Genomic DNA, 23,894 nt, shown 5'->3' on the forward strand with positions numbered 1-23,894 from the left:
TTATATTTTTGCTTTCACACACCACTCAACATTCAGTACAAGAAAGAACATTTCACTTCTCATAGCAGATGGGTAGGGAGTTTTTGCCACACACTAAGCAATTCTTCAGAAGATGCTAACTGGCTATCCTATAATTCAAATCAATTCTGACACTACTACTTGAAATTAGATTCAGATCGATCCCACAGGTTAAGCTCAGTTCTACAAGATTGCCCCCCACTTCAGATGCCAATCATAAGTAGTAGGTGGCTATCTACTCTTCTAACTGCCAGCTATAAATCACGGTTCCCATGACCCTCTCCTCAGGTTCTATTAATTTGGCAGAATGGCTCACAGAATTCAGAAAACACATATGTTAATGTTTATTGTATTAACAGGGTATGATAAATGCTATAGTTGAACAGCCAAATGAATAGAGGCATAGGAGGAGGTCCGGAAGGAGCCTGAGTGTAGGAGCTTCTGTCTTCATGGAGTTGGAGCATGTCACTCTCCTGGCATTTGCCAACCTGGAAGCTCCCCAAACCTTACAGTTCAGGAATTTGTATAGAGGCTTAATTGCATAAACATAATTAATTGACTCCATTTCTAGCCCCTCTGCCCTCTTCAGAGAATGGGGAATGGGGCTAAAATTTCCAAGCTTCTAATCCTGGGTTGGTCTTTCTGATGACCAGTCCCCATCCAGGAGCCCACTATGAGTTGTTTCATTAGAACAAAGGATGCTTCTATTGCCCAATAAATTCCAGTAGATTTAGCAGCTCTGTGTCAGATGTTCCTATCATTTAGGAAATTACAAGTTCTTAGAAGCTCTGTGTCAAGAACGAGGGTCAAAGACTAAATATATTTTTTTAAAGTTTATCCAAGAACCCTTATTGCTTATATATAGAAACAGAGAGAGAGATTGAGAGGGGAGGTGTAAAATAATGTTGCATAGTAGCTATTTTACATGCTTAGTCCATTATGGATTATGTACCACTTCTGATGTATGTACTTCAAAAATAATTTAAATACTCAACTTTACATTCAGAATCCTTTCTCAGCTTGTGAGAGTAGAATGAATCTATTGGCATTTAGGTTCTTGGTTTCCACAAATGGTGAAAAAATGTTACAAGGTTAATAGTTGTTCATATGCAATTTATGAACAAAGAAATACTAATTAAAATGTTTAGTGGTCAATATTGAATAGGTCTACAAAACTAGAAAAATTAATTTATTAATAGCAATATAATGTGTATAATTATATATGGGGAAATAATGAGCTAAGTATGTAAAATAACTACATAAGCTGTGAAAGCTTAAAAAAAGTTTAAAAGTTTATTACTATGTCTAACTTATTCATGTCCTGTTATAGATTGTCTACAATAGACTTCTGCCACAGTCAATGAGGTTATGACCCTGTACGTAATAGGCTCTTCACAAAGAAGTATTGACTGGCTGACAAAATATTCTTGTTAATTTACTTCTCTATTTCTATTTCATATTCTGTTCCATAAGCCCAAATATAGCTCAAATTTACAGGATCATATCCAATAATTATTCTATAATAGCTGCAACTTGAAGATTAGGTTCTATTCCTGAAGAAACGTATAATTTAAAGCAATATCAAATACAAGTTTTAAAATAGACAAACAGTTGCCTCTGAATCAACACCATCTTGCCACTAGTATGTCATACATATTCATTTGTTGACCTGGCCTGAGTGTTCTTCACTGGAGAATTGCCTGGTCCCACCATGCTTCTCTGAAGTTTGTTTACCCATTTGCTTTGGTTACTGTACCTTTCTACATCATGACTGCTTGTATAATTGAAATCTGTTGTATAGTTTATCTCTGGTATATGCATATATTTTGTTTTCAACTGCTTACTTATAAGCTAAAAATTACTCCGTCTTTAAATTTTTGCCTATTTATTTTTCTGTCTATCTTGGTGCATCAATCTCTATTATCCAATGCTATAGCTGCTGCGGGGCTGACAGAGCTTCTTAGCATGGCTTCACAAACTCCACCCACCATCAAAGATAAATGATGTACTTTCATTGGATCCATAGTATAATAAGACAAAAGTTTACTTAGAAAAGTATCACTGTACATGTTTATGTATAGTTTAACGAATATTATGGAGAAAGAATAAAATGTCTAAAATTAATAAAAAAAGAAATATTTATCTTCCAAATTTATATGCGTTTGTAACAACATACAAAATATGGATTACACACCACTTGTGACATATGTACTTTAAGAATAATTTAAATACTGAAATTAAGAAATACTGGTAAACATTTATCAACACCACACCAATTCCAATGAAGTGTTTCTCAGCATTTCATGGACATCTTAGTAAAATGGAAAAATCAAATAATCACCCATATGTTCCATATCAAATTGCTTTGCCTCTGCTACCAAGAACACTATGAAAGTGTATCTAATGTCTGTGTAAACTAGTGATGGTTTTCTGCTATTCTGTTGATGCAAAAGTAATTGTGTTTTGCCATTGAAAGTAGTGACAAAAACCGCATTTACTTTTGCACCAACCTATTACTTTAGGCAATAACGTGGGTGTAAGAAATTTTACATCACTTATAGGGAGGGAAAAATGCTAACTTTTTTCTTTGACATCTAGCTACAGTGTTACAACATATAATCATCTTATTTAAATATTCTAGTTGCCTTTTGATTACCACTTTTATTTGTTCATGAGCATTGTCAAAAGTGTATTTTATGTCACAGAATACATCCTTCGAAGAATAGGATGTGCCAGGATCAATTGCTAAGCTGAAAAGCTAGCAGTGACCAAAGAACACCAACAAAGAAACTCAGCCTCCAAAAGAGAAAAGTCATTCTGACATAACAGCTACAGAACTGACAAGTGTTAAGGACAAACATATTAAAATTTTTATGCTTTCAGAGTCTATGATACTTCTTATTAATTGAATAATTGTTTTGTTTAGAGGAAAGTAAGTACTGTCTTCTTGTGCATGAGGGGACACATGAAGTGAGGGGGCTTAATATCTGCCTTTTTTCATATAACATTTAATTAATAATGAATCTACAAATTAATTTTGTTGGTTCATTTTTTTTTCTGTGTAATACACCACCCAAAAACTTAGTAGCTTAAAAGCACCTTTTATTTACCTCACGATTCTGTGGTTCTGAAATTTGGGCTGGACTCAGATGATGAAGACTTCTGCTAAACTTGACTTGACTCACTCACCAGCCTGTGGTCAGTTGACATGTTGGCTTGGGGCTGGTTGGTCTGAGGGTCTGAGGCATCTCATGTCTGCTTTTTGCAGTCTCTCATATCTCAAAAGCCTAGTCTGAACATTTTTACATGTTTCTCAGGGAGTTGCAAGAGCTTGAAAAGAGGAAAAACGCCATTCACAAGTGTTAAAAGCAAGTCATATGGTCAAGGCATAGGTGAGTATGGGAGACCACACAATGTTATACAGTAAAGGAATGTGGACACCAGAAGGAGAAAAATTTGGGGACCATTGTTGCATTTCATCATATACTTCATGAATGGTGCTTTCTTTGAAATAAACTATTCAGGCAGCTGTAGCTTGCCAGTTTTTTTTTTTCTGTGTAAAATCAATTAAAAGCTGGATCTTATAGGTCTTGACCCCGATGCATACTCCTGGATGTACTACCGACCAGTTATGTGATACTAGGTAAGTAAATTACATGTTCAATTTATAAAATAAACATTCTAAATTCTATGGCCCCTATGGCCCCTTGAAAGTCTATTTTGATTTCATAAATTATTTCATCAATACTTCCCATAGGCAAAATTCTTGTATGTAAAATGGGGACACTACAAATAAGCATAATAACTGGATACTGATATAAAGGAATTTGCACTCTAATATTAATCATAATAGCTACATATTAAAAACCTCTATTACCATATATACTCTCACTTAGTACTTGTAAAAATCCTGCCAACCAGTTATTTATTTGAATTTTACATATGAGGGAAAGAGGAACATAGAGAATAAGTAATTAGCTTTAAATCACATGTCTATTAAGTGATCTTGGCTTAGATATGGACCCCAGGTTCTTAATCACTACATTATATTTACTCTGAGCCTAATGAACAAAACAAAACATAAAGACAGGGTAGAATAAATTCACAGCAGTTAATGCACTTCAGAGCTCAGATAAGGGAGTATGAGTCAGGAAATGCTTGCTATGTCATTTCAGTTATGAAGTAGGATTTAAGGAAACTGAGGCTTAGAGAACTTAGATTAATTGTCCTTTGTAGGAGTGAGAGAACATATTTAACTTTAGTTTAATATGAAGAAGACTTTCTTTGGGGAAAGAGTAGAATTTTTTCTCTAGAAAAAAAGACTGGTAAAGATAGCACTTGACTTTAAATATTGCCCTGAGTAGTTTGAACTGATTTTTGTCCAAGAGGCAGTGAAGATGCATGGAATGTTTTTAAACATAGCACTTATGTCACAAAAGGTATTGATTAATTTGGCATGACTGCCTTTGAGGCCAGGATAGTTAAAAACTGATTAAAATATCTTGGAAAAGCGTTTCTCAAAGTGTATTTCACAAAACACTAGTTTCTAGAGGTTATAAGAGGTTTTTTTTTAAGTTGCTATGTTGAGATAAGACTGGGAATTTTGGATTAAACAAGTCAAAGAGGTTTCTTTATTGGAAGATATCTCTGCTAATGAGTATGTTAAATCTCTAAAATGGGGCAAGGCATGTGGCATTTCTAAAATATATTTAATCATAGGAAGCCCTCATTTCTTTGAAGAGACTCTAAAAGTGCAGTGTTCCTCAGAATACTTCTGAAAATGCTGACTTGATTATAAGTGATGGAGAAAGTAGCAATGGGGAGAGAAAAGAAATTAGAAATGTTTCTTTTGGTAAAAGTAGGTATGGTAGGATTACCGATTTGTTTAGAAAGGACAAGATAAAACAATATTAAAAATAGATCCACAATTTTGAATTTAAATAAAGAGGAAATGAACTTTAAAAAATGATGGCTGCTTGATTAGATGAGGCAGGTGGAAAAGGAGACTAATTCAGTTTTCATTGAGGAATCTGGGTACCAACTAATTTTATGAATATTCTCTTTATTCATTCTTTTCTATGAACCAGCCTGTACTCTACTCCTGACATATACCTCCTTGTGAAGTACGCATGATTAGAGTAATATTCTTGCACTTTTTTCTTATTACTTACCCGTAGTAGGTACAGAAGTGTGGGACAACAACTCCTTGATGAGTTTGAAAGTTTTGGTCAGAGGCATGAGGATATGCCTATGTAAAGTAAAAGGATTGTGTTTTCATGGACAGACCTTTGGTTTTCAGTGCTGTACTGTTAAGCATTAGAAAACCTCTTGCAGCAGTGTGTCATATTGAAAATACTATAGTTGTGCCAAGACAAGGTCTTGTTCTCTAATCTAGAGTTTTATAAGTATAACAATTTATATTTTGATTTCCACTTAACTGTCTCTTTTATCCATCTCTCAACTGGTTAGAAGCTGAGCAGAGGAAGCAGGGGGATTATTCACTGGCCTTCTGGAAATACAGATGATTCCTATGCCATGGCTTCTGGGTTTTATACCTCCTCCATTCAAGAGACTAGTTTAACCTGAGACCTGAAAATTTAAACTGCAAAGTCACAGGCATCTCTTGATGTATCATTTAGGTTAAGTGTCTTTCTCTAGTTCGGAAGGCAGAGTCACTTAGTACAACTATATCTACTCTGGGTTATTATACAAATATTGATTAATTTAGCATGACTAGATTTAAGGCTAATTTATTGTGAGCTCAAAAGGAACTCTATGAGGTTGGAATAACCTGAGGGAGACCAGTAAATAGATTTGGATATTAGGAAAAAGTGAGGGCAGATTAGCATTAGTGTATATCAACTTAATACTGTACCCTTAAGATTTCCTTGTATGTTGTGTGGGTCTGAGATAGAAGCGAGGCAATATGGATTACCATAAATTTATCATTTTACAATGACAATCACTAACTCATTGGAAAACATGAAAGCTGTAAAATATTCAAAACTATCTTGATATGCAGGCTCAGTTAAATCTTTTTCTGTAAAAACCAAGATCTCACTCTTTGTCTGCTACATACGCCCTTTCAAAAGTTCCTTAGGTCTTTTACCCAAGATAAAACTAGCTATACTATCTTTAGCTCTGCCTCTAATTACTATTTATATATAGCTTTTCACTTTAAAATTGTATAAGTAGCTCCTAAATTGAGAAACCAGCAGTAGTACATGTTCTCAGCTAACTCATAGCTAGCTTCAAACTGTGCCTTGGCTCACCCAACCATTGTCATTGGAAGAAGACAAATTTTGAGCAGTACTCATTATCTCATTTGCATTTTTACAATGTTGCCCGAGATCACTGATCTAATGTACTTTACTTCTCATCTACCAAAATTAATCCATTTCCTTCTATTATTCAATGCTTCTGAAAAGTTAATGTGTATCTTTTATTATTTATTTCTTCCCTTTAAAAAAGCCTACTCTGTATATTTTTTATATTCCATTTTCTTAATTGGTATTCATCGTCAATGTAACATAATATTACATTATCAATGCTAATTTGTAGTGTCATAATACCCTTTTGGACATGATATTGTTAGCATACCCAACTGCATTGCCTGTAGAGCAGGCATGTACCAGTAAAGAGGAAGGCTAGGCCTTCCCTAACATTAAGCAATCATCCTGTACAAAGTAGGTTTTCAAAGTGCATTTCAAAAATTCTTTTATAATCTGGAAAAAATCATGTTATCTTGTTTTTGAAGATGGATGTTGACAAACATAATAATGGATAAAACAAAAAGTACATGGTATCCTGAAAAATATTTTATTACTGTGATATGATCTTTAAAATAAGGAAACTATAGAAGACTTCCTAAGGATATTTGTTTTCATACTACAACCAGAAAATATGATGTATATTTGATATTCTTCTTCCTGCCAGTTTGTCTTCGAGACTGTTCTGGTGCTTCAAGCCTGGGGGGTAATACAGGAAGCAATAGTGTTAGGAAATTTGCATCATGATTCTAACTCTAAATCATGGAAAAATAAATGGTGAATACTACATTTTACAAGCTGTCACATCGATTGGCCATTCTCTATCCATATAAGCATGCTTTTCACTTGAAAAAAGCAAACAGTATTTTGAGGAAAAATTTGATGAACTCTGCCTTACGATATGAGAATCAGAGGGTAAAATGACTATTATTAAATGGTCTTACATCTGGGGAAAATGTACCTTTCTAAAAATTGATCAATTGAATAAGTTTGGTAAATTACTATCTAGAAATTTATTATGTATACCATGACAAGGATTGAGTAGTTCCGTTCATTTTTGCCTTATGAAAACATCCCAGAAATTGAAACTTAATATCAAGGGAGAGCAATGCAATAATTCAGGTATATTTGTGATAAACCATTCAGAAACACCCCTAAAACTATGGATTGTTCAGTTCTTCAGTTCTCTAAATCTTGCTGAAAATTGTATCTCAAATAACTTCATGCAAATTAATGTAGTTCTAACAAACTCAGGCATTGACATCTCCAAGAATGATTCCTTTTCTTTTCCGTGGATTGTATTAATGACAACTGACAAGTTGTCATAAAAGATTTTCCTGATGTCTTCGGTGCATCCAGTGTGGGGACATATGCACTAATCAGTGTCATCGTTTGAACTCCCTCCAGCCTCAATTTTAATGTCTTAAGCCTGAGGCTGACCATATGGCTCAAAAATAAGTCTTTTCACCATCTAAAAGGTCATAGTCTATGTTTAGCTACATTTTTAAAACTGCTTTGAGCTTATGACTTAAGTACCTGGGTGACTTTCAGAAATGATAAATCTTTGCTAAGAAAAAAGTGACTTGTTTAATGAGACACAAAATAAAGCAAGCCAATATATCCAAATACATTTTACTGTGTTGGAAAAACATATAAGTGGTAGAAACCCATAATTTGTGGATATAATTCTATTTTCACCTGTAATAAAAAAGAATCCAAATTATCAGTGATAAATTTCTAACTCTAGGAGAATTTAAATGAAGGCACTGTGGCATTTACTTTTCAGTCAGCTTGCTTTTATCATTAATAATCAATTAGAAAAGCTAATATAATCCGTATTTTTAAAACTCAATGTCCCAATGGGAACTACCACAACCATAGATTTTGTAAAAGTTGGATGATTATATTCTCACTTCAAGTTCTATTAGAAAAATAAAACCCCTTTTTTCATATCCTGGGAACTATTTATTTAACCAAAGAAACATTGCAAGAATTGCAAAGAACATGTTCTTACTCTCAATTTATTTATGCTTCAAGAACTTAAGAAAAGTAAAATAAAATAAATAATTTTTCTAAAAATTAATATGTTTAAGGCCTTAATCACAAAGATTAGATTAATACTTGACTAAATGCCCAACTTGTGTCCAGGATTTGAAAGCCTTTAACCTAATATTTCAGATACTCCCAATCCTTGATTCACTTGACTAAAGAAAGCAGCAACAGTAGACATACTTTCTTAAATCTGTAGATGGATATGATTTACACAAAATGTCTATCCTCATTATCTACAGAACTGCAGCTTCTTAATTTCCCTACTGTCTTTTTGCATTGTTTTCCTGATTCTCTGGCATACTCTGTTCTTGTAAAAGGCTCACGGTGATACACATCAAGGGTAGAGATACTGATCATTGTCTGGTTCTTGTCACAAATTCCCACAGGAGCTGATTCTCAAAGACCTAAGACTGCCTCAGTAAAATCTAAATTTAGTTCACTCCTCTGAAAGCTAATTTTATTTCTAGCTTCAGACACAGTTCTTGGTTGCCTTACTTTTATTTTTAAACATATTTATTCATTTTAATTGTATTTAAGTTGTACAATATGATATTCTGATGTATATGTATATGTGTATATAATGTGTGTGTGTGCGTATACGTATATGCGAATGTTGCAGCCATCATGGAAAACAATATGAAGGTTTAACAAAAAATTATAAATAGAACTACCATATGACCCAGGAATCTCTCTAATGAGTCTATACCCAAAGAAAATATAATCAGCACCTTTGAGAGGTATGTGCACTCCAATGTTTATTGCAGCATTATTCACAGTAGTCAAGATATAGAAACATTAGGTGTCCACCAAAGGATAAATGAATTTTAAAAAATGTGGTACATATACACATTGGAATATTATTCAGTCTTAAAAGAATATATTGCCATTTGCAACAATATGAATGAACTTAGAGAACGTTAGCTAAGTGCAATAAGCCAAACACAGAAAGAAAAATACTGCATGACCTCAATTACACGTGGAATGTAAAAAAGTCTTACTTTTCTATTGGCCAGTCGTTATCCCCCTACCATGCATAGTGGCCATGTCTGCAAACAGACCATAAATCCAGTACAAAGATGCCTTTAAGAATACATTTTAAGATTATTTCCCCAATTCTCTGAATATATAAATGTAATTTTAATAATACATATGTTTTCATAGGTAGATAAAAGGATGTTCCCCCTCATGAAAAACAAATAGGTTTTATCAACTATTGGTATTCCCTGTTTATCTTAAATCAGGGCAAGATCTACGTGAAGGAGAGCATATTGTATCTGTAAACGCTTTGTTAGGGTTTAATGGTTAAAAACACTTTTTTTCGTTTTTTTTTTGCTGTTGCTATTTAAATAAAAACAACTGTCTACCAGCATTTCAAGTAAGTTAACAGGCAAACAAAACATTTCACCTGTTGCTGAATATTTATTTTCTGCAAATTTTCATACCTTGTGATCTTAAGCATGAATGTAGTCTGAGACATGGAAAACAACTTTGAATTTTGTTTTATAAATAAATATTTTTATTAAAGTATTAATACTTACAGAAAATCATACAAATTAAAATATAAAAGTTTGATTAATTATTACTAAATTAACACAACTGTTCATCTGCATCCAGAGCAATAAACATGAAATTAATGCCAGAAAACTCCCCTAGGAGCTGTCCTAATCACTTCTCTCCCTTTCCTGAAACCTAACCCATTCAAATTGCTAATATATCAGATTAATTTTGCCTATTTTTAAACTTTACATAAATAGAATCGCATGGCATGTAGTATTTTGTGTTTCTGTCTTTTGCTTAACATTATGTTTGTAAGACTCATCCACATTGTTTCATGCAGCAGAAGTTTGTATATTTTCATTGCTTCAGAATATTTCATTATATAAATAAAACAGTTTATATGTTATAGCATACATGAATTATTTGGTTGTTTGTAGATTTTTAGCAATTAAGCTAAAGCTGCTATGAGGATTCTATACATATATCTTGGTCCATAAGTATTAGTCTGTTTTCACACTGCTGATAAAGACATAGTCAAGACTGGGCAATTTACAAAATAAAGAGGTTTAATTGGACTTAGAGTTCCACATGGCTGGGGAAGCCTCACAATCATGGCAGAAGGCAAGGAAGAACAAGTCACATCTTATGTGGATGGCGGCAGGCACAGAGAGAGAACCTGTGCAGGGTAACTCTTCTTTGTAAAACCATCAGATCTTGTGAGACTTATTCACAATCACGAGAACAGCTGAGAAAACCTGCCCCTATGATTCAATTACCTCCCACTGGGTCCCTCCCACAACACGTGGAATTTAATATGAGATTTGGGTGGGGACATAGCCAAACCATATCACCATATATATTTAAATTTCTATCGAGTATGTTTTTAGAATTAGCATTTCTAGGTCATACGATTTGCATTTATTTACTTTATGAAATAATGCCAAATATTATTTGAAAGTGCTTTTATAATTTTAAATTCACAACAGTAGCAATGAGATTTCCAGTTGCTTAATGGTATCCTTGACACTTGGTGTTTTTATTCTTTTGAATTTTAGCAATTCTTTGGTGAGTAGAGTTGATCACATTTTTATTTTAATTTACTCCTTGCTGGACAACTTTGCCCTGACTTGCTCAGTTAAGGAGCTGTGCAACAACCTTCCAAGTACCTGAGTGTGTAACTTATTGGGTTGGCCAAGGCTGGTAAAGCTGTTGGAATGAATATTGATTCTAAGTGTTAAAATAAAAATTTTTGTATAGACTTGTAATTTTTCTCTCGTGGCATTCCCTTAGAAATGTTCTGTGTCTATCCAGCACCCCGGTAGGCCTGGTTGGGTTTCTAATCCTCCTTAACCACTTATCTCTCATATGAGAATGTGTAAAATAGGAACACATGCTCTACCTCCATTTAGGGACTTGCTTGGGATATAGAAGAGACCATGTGTCTCAGAGCTGTGAATGGCTTATTATTATTTTTTATTACATTGAAATCATGACGTGTGTAAACTTTAAATATGCAAATAAATTTTTAAAAGTCTTCGTGCATTCTTAAAACATACTAGGTTATCCTCTTTTGTGTAGAGTGCTTCTTAAAGTCCACTGTGCATTTTTCTATTTGGTTGCTTATTATGTCTTAGAGTTTGCTTTATGTTCTAGATTTGAGAGCTTGGTAGTTATATGCATTACCAATATCTCCTCCTTTCTCTTTTATTCTCTTAATTGTTTCTATTATTGGTGGGAAGTCTATAGTTTTAATATAATGTAGTTTAACCTTTATTTACTTTATAATGCATGTTTTTAATTACTTGTAGAGGAAACCTTTTTTACCATATCATAAACATATTATTTCATATTCTTGTTTAGAAGCTTATTTTGGTAATCATTTAAACAGATGTGAGGGAGGGATTAAGATGCCTTTTTCCCATTTTATTCAATTGTTTCCTCATGTTTTAAAAGTATGTCCTTTCTAATTCTAGAGTTGTACCTTAGGTATAAGCAATTATCCATGTATGCGGGACCCTTTTCTGGACTCTCTAGTGTGTTCTATTTGCCACTATTTTAAATAATATTATGCTATATTAATTACTACATTATGATAGTCTTGATATGTGGTTGAAAAAAATTCCTAATTTGCCCTTATTCCGGATTATTTTTCCTACTTTTGACACTATATATATATACACACACACACACACACACACGTATATACATATATACACATATATATACACACATACATACACATATATACATATATACACATATATATACACATATATACATATATACACATATATATACACACATATATACATATATATATATATAGTAATTTTCCCTGAAAAAAAAGTTGGAATTTTGAGCGGTAGTGAAACAAATCTATTGGTCAATTTAGAGAGTGTTGTCTTTAAAATACCAATCACTTCAATTCATTAATATTGTATATCTCTCACTTAATTTAGGTCCTTTTGATGTTCTTCCTCAAATTACCCACTTTTTTTTCTTCTTTTCCTGGCTAGAATGATCAATGTAATAATAAAAAGAAGTGCAAAAGTTGTCATTATTGTATTATTTCCTTAAGACAGAGGAAAGCTTCCAACATTTCACCATTAATTATGATTTTTCCTGTAGCTGTTATTTTTTAAATACCCTTCATCAGGTTAAGAACAATGTTTTTTTTCCTAGGTTGCTGAGTTTTATTACATTGATGATGATGATGACAATGGTCACAGCTATTAAGTTTTATTAATTTTTTAATGAGAATCTCTTGAAGATAAATCAATTTTTCTTCTTTATTCTAATTGCACACTCTTACTTATCTTTTATTTTCAAAAGACTTTCACAACGCTAAATATTATCTTACAATATTATATGTCATTTTTTATCCTAGTGTATAAATATGGCATTTCTTGTTTAGCTTTTTGAAGTTTAGATTGACTTCTTTTTTTTAAATAACACACACAAGAAAACACCTCTATCAGTATCCTGTCTTATATAGTTTTGTTCAACTTAAAGTTTCTCTTCAAATAATTTTTTGATATATTCAATCTTAACATATTTATTCTTAATTCTTTAGGTACGTATTACCAAATTTTTCTTTATAATAATTATATGAGCTTAATGTATTAGTCTACGTTACTATAAATAAATATTTGAGACTGCGTAATTTATAAAGAAAAGAGGTTTATTTTACTCTCAGTTCTGCAGGCTGTACAAGAAGCATGGTGCCAGCATCTGCCCCTGGGGAGGGCCTCAGGAAGTACTTACTCCTGGTGGGAGGCAAGGGGAGCCAGCATGTCACATGGTAAGAGGGGTAGCAAGAGAGAAATGGGAGGTGCCACACTCTTTTTAACAACCAGCTCTCATGTGAACTAATAGAGTGAGAACTCTTTACTCTAGGGATGATACCAAGCCATTCATGAGGTATCCTTCCCCATCACCCAAACAACTCCCAACAGGCCCCACCTTCAACACCAAGGATCACTTTTCAATGTGGGATTTGGAGGGGACAAGCATCTAAACTATATCACTTACCTTTCAACCAGAAGTGTCTGACAGCACCTATTTTTTCTCCCTTTCACTAGTTATTGCATTTAAAAATACTGTTTCAGCCTGCTATATGAAATTGGTATCTCATTTTAATTTTTATTTTACAATAGACTTTTTAATTGGAAAAAATATAGATATACAACTATTATTCCCAGGTCTATTAATATTAAAGCTTGGTTTATGAAAGTAATATATCAATAAAATAGGAGATAGAACAGCTTATTGTCTTAACCTAGGAGGGGTGATGACCTCACTATAAAAAGCTTCTAAGCACCAAATACTTTCAGTATAATTCCAAATAATGAATAATTTTTTTGTAAACAATTATATAATATGTAAATTACATAAGCAAAATTGCTTTTCCATCTTAACTTACCTGCAAATAGAATTACATCATAAAATTATGTTTAATATACACATGTCAAATCCCAAAATACCTGAAGGTATAGTCTCTTACTTGTTACGGAGTACTTTTAAGATTTTATATGAAAGACTTTTGAGTGATGTATTCTTTGAATTTCTATTAATAATAATGAATTGTTTACATCATTTACAATAGTCAGTCTTGTCCTTCTGTCATGAAATGCTTCAATTTAGTCCTTTTATTATTCTCAATTTTCTGGTCACTTCTGCTATTACTTCATAGATGATTTCACAACAGAAATGCTGAATACACAAATTTATCTTTCATTGGTCTCTAACCACAGATAATATCCATGTATTATTTTGCATTTTGTGTTAAATATGATTTCTTAAGTACAATGTTATCCTCTATCTGCCTCCACCAAGATGCAGCAGAATAAAGTTAATAATTTATAACTCCATCCAATTTAGAAAAATATTTTAGAAATGGTCCCAGGGGCTTGCTTCACAGTGATTTATATATAATGTTGATTTCTTGCCTTCTATTTTAGTGAGGGTAAATAGGATGAGATGAGTTTACCACTATTGTATTTAATAGACTTCTTTAAATAGTAAAAGATATCTATTGGTTGCTACATGAGGTGTATAAAGAGTGAAATTTTTATTATTTTTAGGTACTCAGTTCAAAGATTTTTTTCCTCCGCCAGCATGCAAGTCCTCGACTATACGATCATAATTTTAGAGATACACTTTATAAAAGAAAGTTAATGAAATCATAGCAAATACATTTTTTTTTGCCTTTACTTCAATGAAGTGAAGGTCATTGTGATGAAGGATCATTTCCTAGTTGTCATGATTATGCCCACCTAGCCTGGTATTTTCTCTAATCATGTTTTTGGTTTTCTCCTGAGATCTGTTTATCAGAATTGAAGAACCTGCCTACCAATCATTTGATGTATAACCTTTGGAGCCTCATAAAAATAAAGTACTAACTTGCCTCTAGGCATGCTTGGAGAATATATTACACAAAGCCAAACTGATTACTATTTGTGGCCTTAGGAAAGAGCCTAGTAAAACCTCCATATGATTCACAAACTGTTGAGACAATTTCTTCGTTTTATATATGGATAACACATGGCTGTCTCTAACTCTGCAGTGTCAGCCAAGGTATTTTAAGTTATTGCCAGAAGAGCCGTTGGCAGAATAATTTTAATAGCTTTCAGTTTCGTTACATGATTGAAGACTCTTGAACATGAATTTCTACTAAAGAGTAAATTTTACAGAAGTAGTTAGCAATACACAGGGGTTTGTTTTTACTAACTAAATATACGTATATTTAATACTTTTTAGGGTTTTTGGCCAAATCAGTGTGTATATAACTTCTAGATATATATTTTAGTTACTCTTACTTACATGAGTTGTTGTAGTCAGATAAAGGTATTAGACACTTTAAGGAATACTTACCCTAAGGTCTTTTTCTGCTAAATTAAAATAGAGTTGTCCCATCTTTGACTTCCTTTGGTATTTGAGTCTTCTTGTTGTTAATAGCAACAAGAGATACAAATTGTGTGCACCAATTTACACACCCACCAGCAAGTTATAAGAATTCTAGTTGCTCTATATTATTGCTAATGCTTGGTGCAGTGTTTCTAATTTAATCCAGGTTGGTAAATTTCTTTCATCACTTTTGGATTATAATTTGCATTTTGTAAACCATTAATCATGCTCAGCAATATGTTGTATCATTTTCACCCTTATTTGGATTTTCCATTATCAGTTGATTTGTTTTTATTTTTCTCATTTATTTATGGAATTTATCCATACAAATCTTCAGTGTCTTGCCTTTTTACTTTCTTAATGATGCCTTTTAATGAATAGAGCATCATACTTTTTGTGTCGTTTGTCAATGTGTTTGCTGTTTGTGCTTATTACAGCATGTTGAAGAATCTGTGTATATATACATATATATATATATATATATATATATATATATATATATATAAAGATATTTTCCAGTGTTTTCTTATGTAGGCACTTGGTTTTAACTTTCTCATTAGATCTATAAACCATCTTGAAATTATTTGTTGTATTGTGTGAGGTAGTGGTCAAGATGGATTTTTTTTCATACATACATACACATACCCATTGAGCCAGTATTTGTTTGCTGACAGAACCATAATTTCCCAAATACATTATACTTACATCTATTTTATAGTCAGTTGACCGTATATGTATGGACATTTCCTTGATTCCCAATTTTTTTAAAAGTATTCTGTACTAGCTTGAAGAGAATACTGTGATTTACTGCAGATATATAATAATTCTTAATATTTGCAAATGCAGTTTCCCCTGAGTTGTCCTTTATTGTCTTCAGAAATTTCTACACTTCTTAAATTTCTCATTTTCTTATAAATTTTAGAATCACCTTGTGAATCCACCTACCATTTTCCCACACACACAGAAAAACAAAACAAAAAACAACTTGCTGGGATTTTAACAGGGATTATACTGGATCGAGATCAGTTTGAGAAGAATTAACAATTTATTACCTGTAAACCATGGAAATTTTCATTAGGTTTTCCTTAATTTCCTTTCTGTCACATCTTTTAGGGTCTGCACTACCTTTATGAGCTGTAACACTCACCACGAAGGTCTGCGGCTTCACGCCTGAAGTCAGCGAGACCACGAACCCACCAGAAGGAAGAAACTCTGGACACATCTGAACATCTGAAGGAACAAACTCCTGACACACCATCTTTAAGAGCTGTAACACTCACCGTGAAGGTCCATGGCTTCCTTTTGAAGTCATCGAGACCAAGAACTGGGCACCTCTTGGTGACCACTAAGGGACTATCACCTATGGCCAAGTGGTGAGTACCATCAGACCCCTTTCGCTTGCTATTCTGTCCTACTTTTCCTTAGAATTTGGGGGCTAAATACCAGCACCTGTCAGCCAGTTAAAAGCGACTAGTACGGCCACCGGACTAAAGACACGGGTGTCAGGCTTACTGGGAAAGGGCTCTCTAACAACCCCCGACTCTTTGGAGTTGGGACCGTTGGTTTGCCTAGAACCAGCTTCCGCTTTTCCTGTACTTCTAGGCTGAGCCGAGGATCAACAGAGAGGAAAGCCATTCAGCTCCGGGGTCCTGACAACAAGTTGGTTGTCCCTGAGGCCATGATCGGAGCTCTCAAAGTCATGTCACCCAAGCGAGACTCACCCATCTATCCTATCTATCCTGACCCTTGCTTCCTGGGTCCTAATGCCTGTCAGACAAACTTCCTCTTGCCTCTCTTCTCTGAGGCTAGTCCCGCTTCTAAAAACCATTCCCTGCCTCTGGTGCTTTTTTAGTTTATCCAATAGGAATGATTCCTAGTATAAACTTCAGGACTTTATTCCCTTCTTTAGGCACCTTGCCTCCCTCATCAGAAAGACTTAATTTTTGCCCAAAGCCCTGTCGGGTGGGCAGACCAACTATCCTTTTAGTATCCCTCCTCAGACAAGCAGGCCTAACAAAGGCTATTCCTGAAGCTAGGATATGGGGAGCTTCAGAAATGTTATCCTTCCTATTCAAGTGAGGACAAAAGGTGTCACTCTTCCGACCCTGGAGATCCCTTCCCTCCCTCAGGATATGGCATTCCACTTCATATCTGGGGCATAACATCTTTATAGGACAGGGGTAAAGTCCCAATACTAACAGGAGAATGCTTAGGACTCTAACAGGTTATCGAGAATGCGTCGGTAAGGGCTACTAAATCTGATTTTTCTCAGTCCTCTTTGTGATCTAGGAGGACAGGCAAGGGTGCAGGTTTTCAAGAATGCATCAGTAAGGGCTACTAAATCTGACCTTCCTTGGTCCTCCTTGTGGTCTAGGAGGAAAACTAGAGTTTCTGCTGCTGCATCAGTGAGTGCAACTATTCCGATCAACAGGGTCCAGGGAATGCTGCAGGTTCTTGGGCAAGAGGTGTTTATGCTGCTACATCAGAGAGCACAACTATTCAGACCAGCAGGGTCCAAGGACTGTTGCGAGTTCTTGGGTGGTGGTGGGGGGACAAGCAAACCAAAATCGTGGGTGGTTTTGTCTTTCAGATGGCAAACACTCAGGCATCAACAGACTCACCCTTGAAATGCATCCTAAGCCATTGGGACCAATTTGACCCACAAACCCTGAAAAAGAAGTGGCTTATTTTTTTTCTGCACTATGGCTTGGCCCCAATAATCTCTCTCTGATGGGGAAAAATGGTCACCTGAGGGAAGTATAAATTACAATACTATCCTGCAGCTTGACCTTTTCTGTAAGAAGGAAGGCAAATGGAGTGAAATACCTTATGTCCAAGTTTTCTTTTCATTGAAGGAGAACCCACAACTATGCAAAGCTTGCAATTTACATCCCACAGGAGGACGTCTCAGCTTACCCCCATATCCTAGCCTCCCTATAGCTCCCCTTCCTATTAATGATAAGCCTCCTCTACTCTCCCCTGCCCAGAAGGAAACAAAGAAATCTCCAAAGGACCACAACCCTCCCTACCCCCCAGGCTATCAGTTATGTCCACTTCAAGCTCTAGGGGGAGGAGAATTTGGCCCAACCTGGGTACATGTCCCCTTCTCCCTCTCTGATTTAAAGCAGATCAAGGCAGACCTGGGGAAGCTTTCTGATGATCCTGATAGGTATATAGATGCCCTACAGGATCTAGGGTAAACCTTCTATCTCACTTGGAGAGATGTCATGCTATTGTTAGATCAAACCCTGGCCTTTAATGAAAAGAATGCAGCTTTAGCTGCAGCCCAGGAGTTTGGAGAGAGCCTGGTATCTTAGTCAAGTGAATGACAGAATTCACTTGTCCCCAAAGAAAGGGACAAATTCCCTACTGGTCAGCAAGCCATCCCCACTAGGGATCCCCACTGGGACCTCAACTCAGATCATGGGGACTGGAGTCACAAACATCTGTTGACGTGTGTTCTAGAAAGACTAAGGAGAATTAGGAAAAAGCCCATGAATTATTCAATGATGTCCACCATAACCCAGGGAAAGGAAGAAACTCCTTCTGCCTTCCTAGAGTGGCTATAGGAGACCTTAAGAAAATATACTCCCCTGTCACCTGACTCCCTGGAGGGTCAATTGATGCTAAAAGATAAGTTTATTACCCAATCAGCCGCAGATATCAGGAAAAAGCTCCAAAAGTGAGCCCTGGGCCCTGAAAAAAATCTGGAGGCATTATTAAACCTGGCAACCTCGGTGTTCTATAATAGGGACCAAGAGTAACAGGCTGGAAAGGAAAAATGAGAGCAGAGAAAGGCTGCAGCCTTAGTCATGGCCCTCAGACAAACAAACCTTGGTAGGTCAGAAAGGACAGAAAACGGAGTAGGCCAATCACCCGGTAGGGCTTGTTATCAGTGTGGTTTGCAAGGACACTTTAAAAAAGATTGTCCAATGAGAAACAAGCTGCTCCCTTGCCCATGTCCACTATGCCAAGGCAATCACCGGAAGATGCATTGCCCCAGAGGACAAAGCTTCTCTGGGCCAGAAGCCCCCAAGCAGATTATCCAACAATAGGATTGAGGGTGCCCAGGGCAAGCACCAGCTCATGTCATCACCCTCACTGAGCCCTGGGTACGTTTAACCATTGAAGGCCAGGAAATTGACTTCCTCCTGGACACTGGTGTGGCTTTCTCAGTGTTAATCTCCTGTCCCTGACAGCTGTCCTCAAGGTCTGTTACCATCAGAGGAATCCTGGGACAGCCTGTAACCAGGTATTTCTCCCACCTCCTCAGTTGTAATTGGGAGACTTTGCTCTTTTCACATGCCTTTCTTGTTATGACTGAAAGTCCCATACCGTTATTAGGGAGGGACATATTAGCCAAAGCTGGAGCTATTAACTACATGAATATGGGGAACAAATTACCCATTCGTTGTCCCATGCTTGAGGAGGGAATCAACCCTGAAGTCTGGACATTGAAGGGAACAGACTCAAGCTCCAGCCTTAAGCCTTCCCACAGGACAAAATTTCTCTTTATATATCACAGAGAGAGCAGGAATAGCTCTTGGGGTCCTTACTCAGATTCATGGGATAACCCCACAACCAGTGGCATACCTAAGTAAGGAAATTGATATAGTAGCAAAAGGCTGGCCTCACTGTTTACAGGTAGTTGCAGCAGTGGCTTTCTTAGTGTCAGAGGCTATCAAAATAATACAAGGAAAGGATCTCACCGTCTGAACTACTCATGACGTAAATGGCATACTAGGCACCAAAGGAAGTTTATGGCTATCAGACAGCCACCTGCTTAGATACCAGGTGCTACTCCTTGAGGGACCAGTACTTCAAATACGCACATGTGTGGCCCTCAACCCTGCCATTTTTCTCCCAGAGGATGGGGAACCAATCGAGCATGACTGCCGACAAATTATAGTCCAGACTTATGCGGCCTGAGAGGATCTCTTAGAAGTCCCCTTAGCTAATCCTGACCTTAACCTATATACTGATGAAAGTTCATTTGTGGAGAATGGGATACGAAGGGCAGGTTATGCCATAGTTAGTAACAGTACTTGGAAGCAAGCCTCTTCCCCAGGGACCAGCTCGCAGTTAGCAGAACTAGTAGCACTTACCTGAGCCTTAGAACCGGGAAAGAGAAGAAGAATAAATGTGTATACAGATAGCAAGTATGCTTATCTAATCCTACATGCCCATGCTGCAATATGAAAAGAAAGGGAGTTCCTAACCTCTGGGGAAACCCCCATTATATGTTACAAGGAAACCATGAAGTTATTGCATGCAGTGCAAAAACCCAAAGAGGTGAGAGTCTTACACTACCAAAGCCATCAAAAGGAGAAGGAGAGGGGAGAACAGCAGCATAAGCAGCTGGCAGAAGCAGGGAAAGATCAGCAGAAAGGAAAGAGAGAAAGAGACAGGAAGTCAGAGAGAGAGAGGAAGAGATAGAGACAAAGAGGGAGTCAGAGAGAAAGAGACAAAAAGACAAAGTAAAAGAGACAGACAGAAAGAGAGAAAGAGACAAAAAGTCAGAGAGAAAGAGACAGACAAAGGAGTCAAAGAGAGAGACTGAGGAAGTGACAGAGAGACAGAAAGTCAAAGAGAGAAGGAAAGAGAGGAAGAGACAAAGAGGGAGTCAGAGAGGAAAAAAGAGAGCGATAGAAGTAATAAAGAAAAAACAATGTACCCTATTCCTTTAAAAGCCAGGGTAAATTTCTGTCTACCCAGCCAAGGCTTATTCTTCTTATGTGGAACTTCAACCTATATCTGCCTCTCAGACAGTTTGCAAGAAATAACGAAATCTGTCCTTGCTCTACAATCCCAAATAGATTCTTTTGTAGCGGTGACTCTTCAAAACCGCCAAGGCCTAGATATCCTCACTGCTGAGAAAGGAGGACTTTGCATTTTCTTAGGGGAAGAGTGTTGCTTTTACGCTAACCAGTAAAGGATAGTACGAGACACTGCCCAGCATTTACAGGAAAAGTCTTCTGAAATCAGACAATGCCTTTCAAATTCTTATACCAACCTCTGGAGTTGGCCAACATGGCTTCTCCCCTTTCTAGGTCCTGTGATAGCCATTTTGCTATTACTCGCCTTCGGGCCCTGTATTTTTAACCCCCTTGTAAAATTTGTTTCCTCTAGGATCGAGGCCATCAAGCTACAGATGGTCTTACAAATGGAACCCTAAATGAGCTCAACTAACAATTCTACCGAGGACCCCTGGACTGACCTGCTGGCTCTTTGACTGGCCTGAAGAATTCCCATCTGGAGGACACTACAACTGCAGGGCCCCCTTTTCACCCCTATTCAGCAGGAAGTAGCTAGAGTGCTCATCACCCAATTCCCAACAGCAGTTGTGGTGTCCTGTTTAGAGGGGAGATTGAGAGATGAAGCCAGCTGGACTTACTGGGTTGAGCGAGGACTTGGAGAACTTTTCTGTCTAGATAGAGGACTGTAAATGCACCAATCAGTGCTCTGTTTCTAGCTAAAGGATTGTAAATGCACCAATCAGTGCTCTGTGTCTAGCTAAAGGATTGTAAATGCACCAATCAGCACTCTGTAAAAACCCACTAATCAGCACTCTGTGTCTAGCTAAAGGATTGTAAATACATCAATCAGCATTCTGTAAAAATGCACCAATCAGTGCTCTGTGTCTAGCTAAAGGGTTGTAAACGCAGCAATCAGCACTCTGTAAAATGGACCAATCAGCAGGACATGGGTGGGGACAAATAAGGGAATAAAAGCTGGCTACCCAAGCCAGCAGCAGCAACCCACTTGGTTCCCCTTCCATGCTGTGGAAGCTTTGTTCTTTTGCTCTTCACAATAAATCTTGCTGCTGCTCACTCTTTGGGTCCGCACTACCTTTTTGAGCTGTAACACTCACCGTGAGGGTCTGCAGCTTCACTCCTGAAGTCAGCGAGACCACGAACCCAACAGAAGGAAGAAGCTCTGGACATATCTGAATATGTGAAGGAAGCAACTCCGGACACACCATCTTTAATAGTTGTAACACTCACCACAAAGGTCCGCGGCTTCATTCTTGAAGTCAGCAAGACCAAGAACTCACCAGAATGAATAACTTCCGGACACAAAATCTCTCTCCCCACTCCCAGTCCACAATAATTATTCAGCTGATTCCTATTTTTATAGATTTGCCTTTTCCAGAATGTCATATAAGGTGCTCATACAGGATGTAATCTTTTGTGTCTGGATTCGTTCACCAAGCATGATGCTTGTATTAGAAATTTGTTCCCTTTTATTGCTGAATAGTATTTTATTGTGCTAAAATATAACAATTTGCCATTTATCAGTTAATAAACATTTGACTTATTTTCAGTTTTTGGCTCTTCTATGTAAAGCTGCTATATAAACATTTGTGTGGACATACAGTTCCTTTTGCCTTGAGATAGTAGGTCATATGGTAAAGTATATGTTTAAATTTATGAGAAACTGCCAAGAAATTGTTTGAAGTGGCTGTACTATTTTGCATTTCATCAGCATGTATAAGGTATTCTTTCAGTTGCTCTGCTTCCTTGCCAGAATGTTGTAGTCTTTTAGTTGTTTTGTTTATAATTTTTAACCATTTTTACAAGGGCGTAGGATACCTAGTTGTAATTTTGATTTTCTTTTCCGTAAACAGGATATTGAACATTGCTTCTTGTGCTTATTTGCCATCTATGTCTCTTGTTCGATAAAGTAACACATCAAAGACACTTTGATGATTTATTGAGTTGTTTTCAGTTTTATTGTTGAGTTGTAAGAGTTCTTTATATATTCTGGGTATAAGTTTTTTTTAACAGATATATACTTTGTAACTACTAGTTCACAGGTCAGTTATTGAATGTGGGGTGAATTTTATCCTCTGTTTAACTCCATTCATGAGGTGCAATTATACAGTGAGCAACTCTAAAATGTACCTAGTGGCAAATGGCTATTTCTAGAAAGGTAACCCTTACAAAGTTTATGATGCTGTAAATTCCTCTTGAATGTGCTTTGCTCTGAAATGCATTTGGGGATAATTTTTTTTGTTTTCTTTTTATTTTAAATGCTCTTGAATAAATGGAGTTTTACAAATCAAATTGCAGGATAAAATGGAAGGAAAGTATGCCTGGTAACAGGAACAAAGAAGGCAGAATGAAAAAGCATATTAACAAGAAAGTTTTGCGTTTTTAAACTACTAACTAATTAATGGAAATTTGACCCAGTTATAGTTACAACTTCAGGGAGTAATGGCATTTGGATTGATACCATTTTTCATAAATAGAAATTTATATACTGTTATATAAACCCATGTCTTATGACACGTGTTAAAAATGTACTTGTGGTCAAATGCTCAACTTAATGACCTAGTGACTCATGTTAAAAATATGATACTTTAAATATTATATTTTACTATTTTATATAAATATAAGCCTACTTCAAAATTACAATTCCTTTCAATACTAATTACACTTCTTATAAAATCACTTTCCCTTTTTTAAACCTTGATAGGTTTTTATTGTAATTTAGGGTATTTTTCCTTTGCAACAGAAATTTTAAAATTAATTTGTATTGCTTATTTTATTTAATGTTATGACTAAATCATGCAAGAAATTTTTTGCCACCTAGCTTACACATTCTGGCTAAAATGTATTTTTTCCTACGGACTAATTAGCTATTTCAGAA

The 23,894-nt window shown here is 35.9% G+C and overlaps 1 long non-coding RNA gene across 3 annotated transcripts in view; it reads left to right on the forward strand.

The window, feature by feature from the left end:
• LOC117974857 (uncharacterized) overlaps positions 1-22,636 on the forward strand; it is a 109,891-nt gene extending 87,255 nt beyond the window's left edge. Inside the window, exons 5-7 of one of the 3 annotated variants that reach the window (XR_008626074.2) lie at positions 3,336-3,410; positions 16,356-16,615; positions 21,372-22,636. This is a non-coding gene — a long non-coding RNA (uncharacterized LOC117974857). Of the gene's footprint in view, positions 1-3,335; positions 3,411-3,605; positions 3,662-16,355; positions 16,616-21,371 lie in introns of those variants that run through there. The other 2 variants (XR_008626077.2, XR_010110785.1) reach the window with 2 other exon arrangements.
• Positions 22,637-23,894: the final 1,258 nt, after the last annotated feature.

The sequence above is a fragment of the Pan paniscus genome, chromosome 1 (assembly GCF_029289425.2).
Source record: "Pan paniscus chromosome 1, NHGRI_mPanPan1-v2.0_pri, whole genome shotgun sequence".
Classification (NCBI taxonomy): Eukaryota; Metazoa; Chordata; class Mammalia; order Primates; family Hominidae; genus Pan; species Pan paniscus.